This window comes from Sinocyclocheilus rhinocerous, unplaced genomic scaffold (genome assembly GCF_001515625.1).
Source record: "Sinocyclocheilus rhinocerous isolate Xijiao unplaced genomic scaffold, SAMN03320098_v1.1 scaffold570, whole genome shotgun sequence".
In the NCBI taxonomy this organism is placed as follows: Eukaryota; Metazoa; Chordata; class Actinopteri; order Cypriniformes; family Cyprinidae; genus Sinocyclocheilus; species Sinocyclocheilus rhinocerous.
The window spans coordinates 601,729-612,381 of record NW_015654050.1 but is presented as its reverse complement, the minus strand read 5'-3'; the positions used below and the strand labels follow the sequence as shown (position 1 = coordinate 612,381).

The following is a 10,653-nucleotide window of genomic DNA, read 5'->3' as shown; positions in this document are numbered from 1 at the left end:
GTTTATTCCAGCCGCGCCACGCACGTTTCTGAAGCGGCTCTCTTTGCTGCTTCTGTAAAGATACACGCATAAGCCTCCTTTGAATAAATATATCCAAAATCCGTCAAAATCCCATCAAAATCCGTTGCCATGACTTATCGCGAGAGGCAAAAGGTTACGTTTTAGTCGCATAACATTGGTTAATGGAAACACCGTCATTTCACAATACTTTTTTAATCGACATTTATAAAATATCGCCAAAGTTTTGCGCAAATCTGTAATGGAAACGCACCTAATGACAACATGATGAATGTAGTATGTCCAGGTTAAATTCATACTACACGCATTCATACTATATAGAACATTGTAATGGTCACAAAGTACTTATTCAAAAGAAGTTCCTACTGTGATTACTGAGTATGTGATTTTGGACATAGCCAGTCACGTCAATGGATTAGTTTTTTTAACAATTCAGTTGAATTAAAGTAGTTAAAAGAAGAGTAAGTTCAAGATTCAATGATTCACTCATAAAGACAATGGCTGAATTTGGAAAAGATACAGATAAGAAATACAGAAATAGTAGCAGAGTAGTAAGCTAGAATGCTGTTCCAAATTCAGTCACTTGTTTGTTCCTGAAAGAAATAAGTGAATCAGCTGAATGAGTTATTCAATTAATCACTCCTAAGGTCAGTCACTTGCTGCCACCTACAGGCATAACAATGTAACCTGCAAAAAGAGCAACTTAAAGTTACATTGTAACAGAAGTAGCGACAGATTCGTCAAAAAGAAAAAAAATGTAGGGTGGGGACTTGATTCTGTCCATCAGTTATTGATTGGATGGAGTTATGACAAGTTATGACATTTTACAAACATGCATGGATGATCCATTCACAATAAGATTAATAACATATATCCATCCATTTGTGGCAATCAAAAATATGAATTTAAAGAACAGATTGGGTGATTTTTTTTTTTTTTTTAAATATTCACCACTATTACAGCTTAAGCTGTCTAAAACAAACACTGGCAAGTGCAGTGATACAAAAGTCGGACTTTGGCTGCTGTTGGACTGTTACATCAGCACTCTTGGAACACAACTCGACCAATCAAGTTTGAGGACCAGAATGAACTGTTGTATAAATGAAGCTCAGTGCCAAATCCTAATGCGCTTTCTACGCTCTGTATGAAATATACACTAATACTGACACGTTCAATGTCATAACACTGAAAAAAAGGGTGAAAAGAGGATTATTACACTCAAAACATGTGCTGAGGCCAACATAAATTCTGTCTAAACTATCTAAAGTGTATTTCAGAGAAAGAAAATGGCAATATGTCTAAAAGAAGAGGATCTCTGTGTTGTAAATGGCTGATTGCCTGATTCCGCCACAGAAAACACATTAGCGCACCACAAATGTGACATGCATGAACTCCTTCAACCTCAATAGATTTTTCACCGTTGGGTTCAGAAAAAACACAGAGCTCGTAAAGTCATGCGGTGTTCACAAATCATTCAGAATCAGTATTCCAATTATGGGACACTTTATAGAAGAAGTGGCGAAAGATGAAGAGTAAACATTCTTCACATTAGGCAGCCATTTTTATTAGTTTACCTCTTTGCAAAAATTTTGAAGTACAAATAATGTGTTTGTCTTATATTTAATAATGCACAAAATAATGTTTGTCTCATATTTGTTCCAAAAACTGACCACGGTTGTGAAAACGGGGGAAGTTTATTACATGAAAGACATCCAAACCGCCAAAGACCACTCAATGGTTTCTGCCTACTTAATACAAGCAACCAAATATTTTGGTTGTTGTGTACTTACACATTTGTTTCCCTGTGCCGGCGTATGACTCACCATCCGACAGTTGTGTTTAATTTAGGACATGTGTGTGTTCCTTTCATTAAACGATTCTTTAGTCATATTATAGAACATGGCCTTGAACCCCCTTGTGAAAAAGAAGTGCGCCTAATTTTTTTGTATGTGCACATCTTAAAAGATTATTTTTCAAAAGAACTACTTGCGGATAATATAATATAAATTACCGGTAAATAAAAGTGTACTTACAGAAAGTATACTTTCATGACTTTCAAGTGTTTAAAACACTTAAGTTCCCTTTTTAAAAGTGTACTTAAAAGGCATGTAAAGTACTTGATTATAATTATAATTGTTGTGTTATTTGATATTACATTTAAGTTAGTAGATATTTTAAATGTACTAAATTGCAAATTCATCATTACAAATGTGTACTTAGAAATGTAAATACATGACATTTTCAATTTCAACAGAAGTTTAATTTACATAAATGCTAACGTTAACCAGATTTCAAAGACAACAGATGTATTTATGAAATTACATGTAAAAATTTACTTAAGTCCCACTTAAGTGGGTCAACTAATTGCATTTATTATAAATTTAAACATTTTCATTTAGCCTAATTGTAAATAACATGTAATTAGTTTGCACTTCTAGCAAATTAATGTTTTTTTTTTACCTTGAAATATCAGCCTTAAAATCGTTCTGATGGTACTCTTACTTAAAATAAGGTGAATAGCTTCCGGTTTTTTTTTGTTTTTTTGTCTGTTTTCAAAACGTCTGTATCAAGTTTGCTGACAGGTACAAAATTCCGCAAAAAGGGCAGATTGCTTTACGGCAGCAAGAAATGCACATGTACAGCTTTTTACTGTAATTACTACAGTAAATTCCACTAACTTAAATGTAGGGGGCTTAAAAGTCGCAAAAATATACAAAACAGCACACTTGCTCAGTATTTTTGTTTTTTAAAGCATAGCCCATTATTTCCGTAAAAAGTAGCCTACTTTTTAAAAAAGTATGCTAAAGTGTACTTTTTCACAAGAGCTTCCAAAGCAAGTTGAGCAATGTCTTCTATTAAGAACAGGACACAAACACAAATAAAACCCCTCAAAACACCTGGGAAAAGAAATGCAATTTTAAGTAAAGACAGAAGTAAATTAAAATAGGCCACACTATAAACTAGAGCACACAGCCTTGAACAAAGTACAGAAATTAAGATCCAAGATAGACTTTCTTTGATAAGAAGAAGTGATAAAGAGCTCCTTGGAATTGTGTGGTGGGGTGTTTGAATTTATGGTGAAAGAAATTCCTGGTTTTCCTCTGGGAATGCTGAACCCTACGAGACCACAGGAGACTGCTTGTGCTGAAGTAAATAAACATACATAAATCTAAGTCCTTCCCCCGGGAGCCCGTGAGGAATTGTGTTTGCGAGTGAGTGAGTGAGCGAGGCAGAGCGTGAAAGAGTTGAGTTACTGGACGGATCTCTTTCATATCTTTCTCTGAATTGCAGTGAGTGAGAATTTGATGGATCGACTGGAATGTTTTGTTTTGGTAGCTTAATCCACTCACAAACATCCTCAGGTGCTGATATCTGCTTCAGAGTCATGGTTATTTGTGATATTTTATTTAGACAAACTCCTCCAAACTGAGGATCATATTAATGATTCTTGGATGCTTTGACAGAATAACAGCAGCCATTTATCAATCAATCAGTCTTTGTTTTACGAATGATCGGAAGCCTATGGGTTTTTTTCACCCCTTTTATTATTTGCCAGGTGAAAATTGTAATTTGATCACTGAGAGACATAATATCATTTTTGTCCATTGCATAAATGAGTTACGGGCCGAATTTTCGGTAATAGTGCAAACACCAATTAATGTGCATTAAGTGCATATAGTTATTACTCAGTAAAGTACTCCGTAAAACATCCAATTGTATTTAAAACTTATAGGCCTATTCATAATACAAGATGAAGCACTGAAATGCCATTGTAGCTCCTTGCTGTAAATGCCGCTTTTGATTTTGAAGGCCTCAGAATATCTTTCCCCTAGCGCTGACCCACAGCTGGATCCCTTCGGCAGGAGAGAGTGGATTATAGGAGAGGATATTGGGATACTTTAGACCAGAACCCAAATGCTCTTCACACTAATAAGAAGCAAACTGCAGTTCTCCAGCAGCCCGGTCACTACCCCTGCCTTCCCTTGTCACACACAAGCACGCAAACAACACTACCCTCGTCCCATTTGACGTACAGTGTTGGGGCTACGGTCTCCACGCTCTGCTGCAGTAAACCCCATTAGCAAGGGCTTCATATTGCATCCCTCCCACCAGGCCAGAGCAATCAAAAACAGCTGCTGTGATTAACTGGGATCTTATGCTTTTGCCTTATTAGTTTTGTTTTAAAAACATTTTTTAATCTCATTCAATCTCCCTGTCCATCTGTCTCTTGTGCATGATATGAATAACTCAAGGTTTCCTGTCACTCATATAAGTGATAAATAGATAAGCATGCTTTTTCAACCGCAGAGTAACAGAACATGCAGACAGGCCCGGTCCTGGATGATAGTGACTGAAGGAGACAAACGGATCACACACATTCAACACACGCAATCATTCACACAGAGGGCAATGATTACATTGCTTTTGGTTGGCCTAAATACTTCGGAATGCCCAAACTAGTGTCAGGTCTTATACTGTGTAGCACATACTCTTACTCAATACTTGATACTATGCAGAACAAACTGTTTGCAGATTGGAGATATTTCATTGTTAACTTATTATTTTTTAGTTAAATTATTTTAGTTTATTGAATATTGCAATATTTAATTTTTGCAACAAGAAACAATGAGAAAAAAACACAAAAATGCTACCTGACAGTGAGGACACATCAGTGTTTTTAAATAAATTGATTCATTTATTCACTTAGCCACTTATTTAGTTCCTTAGTAAATCATTGATGTTGTTTAAAAAAAAAAATTTGGTTAAAATAATGATTCACTCACTTTTGATGACTGTCACTTATTTAATTCATGAATGAATCAGTGTCTTTAAACAAATCGGTTGCGTAAATGATTCAATTAATCACTCATAATGACAGTCACTTGTTTTATTCCTGAATAAATCAGTACTTTTGAACAAATCAGTTTAGTAAATGATTCAGTTAATCACTAATAAACACAGTCATTTGTTACATTCCTCAATAAATCAAATTTTGAACGAATGGGTTGAGTAAATGATTTATAAAAGGACTCACTTGTCTCATCAAAGTCACTTGTCTCATTCCTGAATTAATTAGTGTTTTTGAAAAGAAAAAATGGGTGAATGGATTATTCATTGACTCACTCATAAAGTAATTTGTTATGTTGATGAATGTATTAGTGTTTTGAACAAATCAGTTGAATGATTCAATGACTCTCAAAAAGACAGTGACTTGTTTTGTTCCTAAATGAATCAGCGTTATGAACGAATCAGCTGAATGAACATTCAACAACTCACGAAGAGATATTAAATTGTTTAATTTCCAAATGAATCAATGAATGATTCAATTGATCACTCATGAATTAATTGAATTGAATGTGTGTGTGTGTATATATGTGTATCTTCAGTTAATCATTGAAGACTTATTTATTTGGTTACTGAATTAATCATAATAATGCCTGCAGAAAAAGTAAAATCTCCACCACTCTGGAACTAACCAACACAGTTAAGTAGAATGATACAAACGGCCAAAATGATGTTAGCAAAAGTAAATTTGGTAATCAATGCATTGCTGATAATGGCCATCACTACAGATACCTCCACTAAGCAGCTGGTTGGCCTGCTTCGGTTGTTTATTCCATTGATCTTCAGAGATTCAGAGCTCATTGTGTTTTATGTGGTTTTGAGCTGCCTGTAAATCTCCTGACACAATGGACACCACGGCAAACGTGTCTCAGAGGGAAGACGCAAGCTGCCCTCTCAGGGCACATTTCATTCCTTCTCTCCATTCACAGCTCTTTACATGAGGTGTAAATCAGGTCCTCAGAGACGAAGCCATGGCTGTTCAATGACCCATTAATGCAGCCGCTCTGTTCCCTCATTAACAAACCGCCCAGGTTGTTTACTTATGCATATGAGCCCATATGAGAGGAGAATACTTGGAAATGCCCTGAGCGTCTGTCTGATTTGACTGTCATGCAGGTTCTTTATCTTTGCAGTGAAGACATCTGGTAGTCATTTCTCTAACCAGGCAACAGATGGTTTACACAGAACCTGTTGCTGCAAACCTTGGCAAGTCAAGCAAACTGTAATGCTGATATAACGCAGGGCATGGGGTGTAATCATATATGATACATGTAATAATATACAACAACGTGATCCTCTACAATAAACTTTAGGTCAGTGTTGGTGAGATACTGCATACTGAAATTTCCCAGAATTCTCGTCATGAGCTACTTCAGAAAGACTAACAATTGAGCATCCAAATATTTAGATTTAATCTTGATTTCTGGGTCCAGATTTACCACAGCCAACACTGAGTTTGCTGCTTTTAATCATGATGACATTGACGTGTCAAAACACTCAGAGTTGCTGTCGTCACAGGCAGTATAAATGCAGGAAAAATAAAAGAATAAAAATGCAATCTGGTACTGTATTTATTTTTTTATTTTTTAGTAAATGAATAAATTTCAATGAACAACTTATGATTTAAATAAATATATATATTATTTTTTTATACATTAACATTTTTTAAATAAATGGTTTAAATTAACTTTTTTCAATTTATGAAACTATTTCTACAGATAAATACATAAATATAAGATAAAACAATGTTCAGACCATTTTTTCAGACCAATGTTCAGAATGAATTCTGTCTCTAATGTGCTCACATTCATAAAAACATTTATAATTTAAATAAATATACATGTTCTAAATTAAAATTGAAAATAAATTATTTAAATGAATATTTATGTTCAAAAGTCCACTGAAGGCAATCTGATGTGTGAACCTTATCTGTCTTGGCCCAAGCTCCACATATTACAGATAAATACATAATCTGACGATATTTAAAAATTTTTTTAATTCAAATAATTATACATAATTTGATAATGTTCATACCATTTCCCCCCTTTTTATAAGGGCCAATATAAATTCTGTCTTAAATGTGTTTTTAAAAAAAAGTATAAACTATGTAACTATAGGCATGTAGCTGAGAGTGGGGAGAAAGTGAGAGGTGCTCGGGAGGTTTGATGAGTATCTGGTTTCTGCCTCAGTGCCAGCGCATGGCTCAGTTTCATTGTGTCTGGCTGAATGAAGGTCTCCCAGGAAAACTCAGTGTTAGAAGGGGCCGCTCACCAGAACTGGATTGGATGACTTTATCGTACATGTTCATGTTGTTGATTTGTGTGCCTCTGTCAAGGCCAGGTTTTATTTGATGATTTAGGTAACGTGAAACAGTAAGGAGCGAAGTGGCACACATAAACACACACACACACAACTTGCCCTAGTATTAATCATGCAGTGCCCCATATAACGTGTGTGCTTTGCATGATTGCAGAGACGTCTATGATAAAATGGTGCAACAAAGTTTAATGAAGTACATGCGGCGCCAGAAGCCTGTGTCCCAGACCTCGCAACAACAACAACATGCAGCAACGCATCTCCACAAGTACATCTGGATATATGTATGCTGAACAAGGATGCATCAACAGCATGCAAAACGTAAAATGTACATACACGCTGCTTTAGAAACATAAAAAAATTGTTTATTTCTAATATTAAATATATTTGTATACTTAAATTCAATCCTTGAAAGATGTTCAGAAGATCAACCGGTTTTAAGCAAAGTAGGGTGTACATATGGAGGTGATCTAACCTGATGTTCAGCCAGATGTAAATAGAGACTGTCTCTCTCTCTTCACATCTCCTCCTTCCATCTCTCTTTCTCACTTGCTCTTGGCTTAATTAAGTGATGAGAGTCCTGAGATCAAAGACAATAATATGTCACTCATCACAGCCAATCCACACGCTGGTGCAGTGTGTTCACTAAAGCAGTGTGAATTTTGACCACATTTTGATTTAGTTTTATTCCTAGTCTTTTGACTAAAATGCCATTTAGTTTTAGTCATATTTTAGCCATCTGAATTGTTTTTAGTTTTAGTCGTCTAAATCTAGAGTAAATTTAGTCGGCTAAAATCTAATGGGTTTAGTTACAGTGCATTTATTAAGCATTTCTCTAAAAATGTCCAAACTCGTATAGGTTTGATATTAAAGGGGTCCTATTATGCGCTTTTACAAAGTCTTGATTTTGTTTTGGGGGTGTACTAGAACAGGCTCTCATATCCCTTTAAAACCGAATGCACAGCTGCAATGAACTGATACACGTTCTCCCTACTGGTTTACATTCACTTAAGAAGTAATCAACTGTGTTTACGTGAATACTCGTCAAAACGGACAATTCAACATAATTTTGTGTGTAATTCTCCGTTCGCAAAAGAGTACTCGCGCGCTGTGAGACGCGCTTCCTGTGTGTGTATGCTTCAGTGTCTGTGTCAGAAAACCGGACCAAATTGAGTTCTCTGTTACGTCGTCAGATTTATCCATATGTCTGCTCTTCTCTTACTCCCACATATTGACATTTTTTAATGTTTTATGAGACGTGCAGCAAGTGTATGTTAGCTAATGTCCCGTCGGTTCATATGTACGCATCTAACCTCCGAACCACGCAGCAGATTCGTTCTGAATGAATCGCTTCCAAAATCGTCCCTCCCTAACATTTTCATCTCGTTTTTATTCGTTGACGAAAATGTCAATAAATATTCGTCATAGTTTTTGTCATTCAAAAAGAGTTTTAGTTCGTTATCGTCTCGTTGTCGTCAGTGAAAAAAATGTCGTTGACGAGAATTATGACGAAAATGATTCATCAACGAAATTAACACTGCACTAAAGCATGTGTGTAAGTAATGTAATGGCAGAAGAATCAAAGACTTAAGATTTTCTGTGCCAAATACATACCGATATTGGAAAAGGCTCCAGTAACATATTAAGGAGGGCAAACAGGAGGAGGGTCAGCACACAGAAGGAGACAACACAGGTAAATATCCACAACAGAGAGGCTTTAGAGGAGAAAGCGATGATCACAGGTAAGTGATAATAGTTAAGTAACTCTAGCGGAGTCTTAGCTGAGCGGTAACACTGTCCTTGATTTGCCGGTTCGTGGGGAATCCAGAATACTGAGCAGATGACTGAAGATGAAGCGATCATAAAGCAGATCAGGTAAGCTGATGCAAGAAGTAACAAGAAGACCAGACACTGAGGTGGTGACGGGAAGGTGGCTTTATACTGTGGTTGATTAGTGCAGACATGTGAGGAGAATCAGAACTCTGGTGATTGTGAATGAGTGGAGCTGAAGGATCTGGCGTTGTTGGTGACTCCGTGAAAGAGGGCAAATCTGCATCATGAACTTTAAGAATTAATAAAGTCAGTTTCTCAGCGAGTCATGAGGGGGAATGCTGGAAATACAACAAACACATAAGGAGATACTCCTGCACATAAGCATAAACACATACTGACACAAACGCAAATATAAATGACCTTCAAACAAAATCAAACTAACATGATTTGACTTGCCATGGCAGGACTTTCCTTAGTAGAGGAACAGTTCAGTCATTTTTACTCTTAACCTCTTCTTTCTCTATGGAATGGAAAAATACTGAATGAATATTTATGCAGGATTTTTCCATACAGATAACTTTACTGTTATATTTACTTTTCCAGCATTTACTCAATCAAAAAAACAGCAAAAACAGTAATATTGTTACATTTTTTAAACGGCTTTGTATTTGAATATATTTTAAAATGTAATTTATTCATGTGATGGTAAAGCTGGATTTCAGTAGTCATTACTCCAATTTTCAGTGTCACATGATCATTCAGAAATCATAATATGCTCATAATTTTAGTGCTTAAACATTTCTTATTATGATCACAATTGCAAACTGGTGTGCTGCTTGATATTTTTGTGGAAGCTATGATACTTTTTTTATAAGGATTCTTTGATGAATGGAAAAATAAAAAGAATCTATTGTATGGCTGACATTATCTTCATTTGATTGATTCAATGCAATGCCTTAATGAATTTTTCTTTCTTTCTTTTTATATATATATATATACAGTGGTGTGAAAAAGTGTTGGACCCCTTCCTGATTTCTTATTTTTTTGCATGTTTGTCACACTTTAATGTTTCAGATCATCAAACAAATTTAAATATTAGTCAAAGATAACACAAGTGAACACAACATGCAGTTTTTAAATGAAAATTTAAACAAAATAAACAAAATCCAAAACAAAACAAAATCCAAAACTACATGGCCCTGTGTGAAAAAGTGTTTGCCCCCTAAACCTAATAACTGGTTGGGCCACCCTTAGCAGCAACAACTGCAATCAAGCATTTGCGATAACTTACAATAAGTCTGTTACAGCGCTGTGGAGGAATTTTGGTCCACTCATCTATGCAGAATTGTTGTAAATCAGCCACATTGGAGGGTTTTCGAGCATAAACCGCCTTTTTAAGGTCATGAAATCATTTTCAAAGTTTTTAAATTCCTTGTTTTATTGTTGTGATTATTTTTTTTATTTTCTTTTATGTAAAGCACTTTGAATTACCATTGTGTATGAAATGTGCTATACAAATAAACTTGCCTTGCCTAAAACGGTTTAAAATCAGACTGAAGAGCTGTGATAAATAAATAAGACAGATGTCATCAGGGGGTATTCTGAGAATTACAACATTATTATTAATGGGGGAAATAAGCTAAATTTTAGTACAGTTATGCAGTTTTTTTTTTAGTATTTTAATTTTAGTAGTGTTGTAGA

At 35.4% G+C, this 10,653-nt stretch overlaps 1 protein-coding gene across 1 annotated transcript in view; it reads right to left on the bottom strand.

Annotated features, from left to right (window-relative positions):
• LOC107716549 (ubiquitin carboxyl-terminal hydrolase 24-like) overlaps positions 1–9,165 on the bottom strand; it is a 98,085-nt gene extending 88,920 nt beyond the window's left edge. The window contains 2 exon segments of the mRNA XM_016523025.1: positions 7,655–7,759; positions 8,794–9,165. The gene's annotated coding sequence lies outside the window, so the exon portion shown is untranslated.
• Between the last annotated feature and the right edge of the window lie 1,488 nt (positions 9,166–10,653).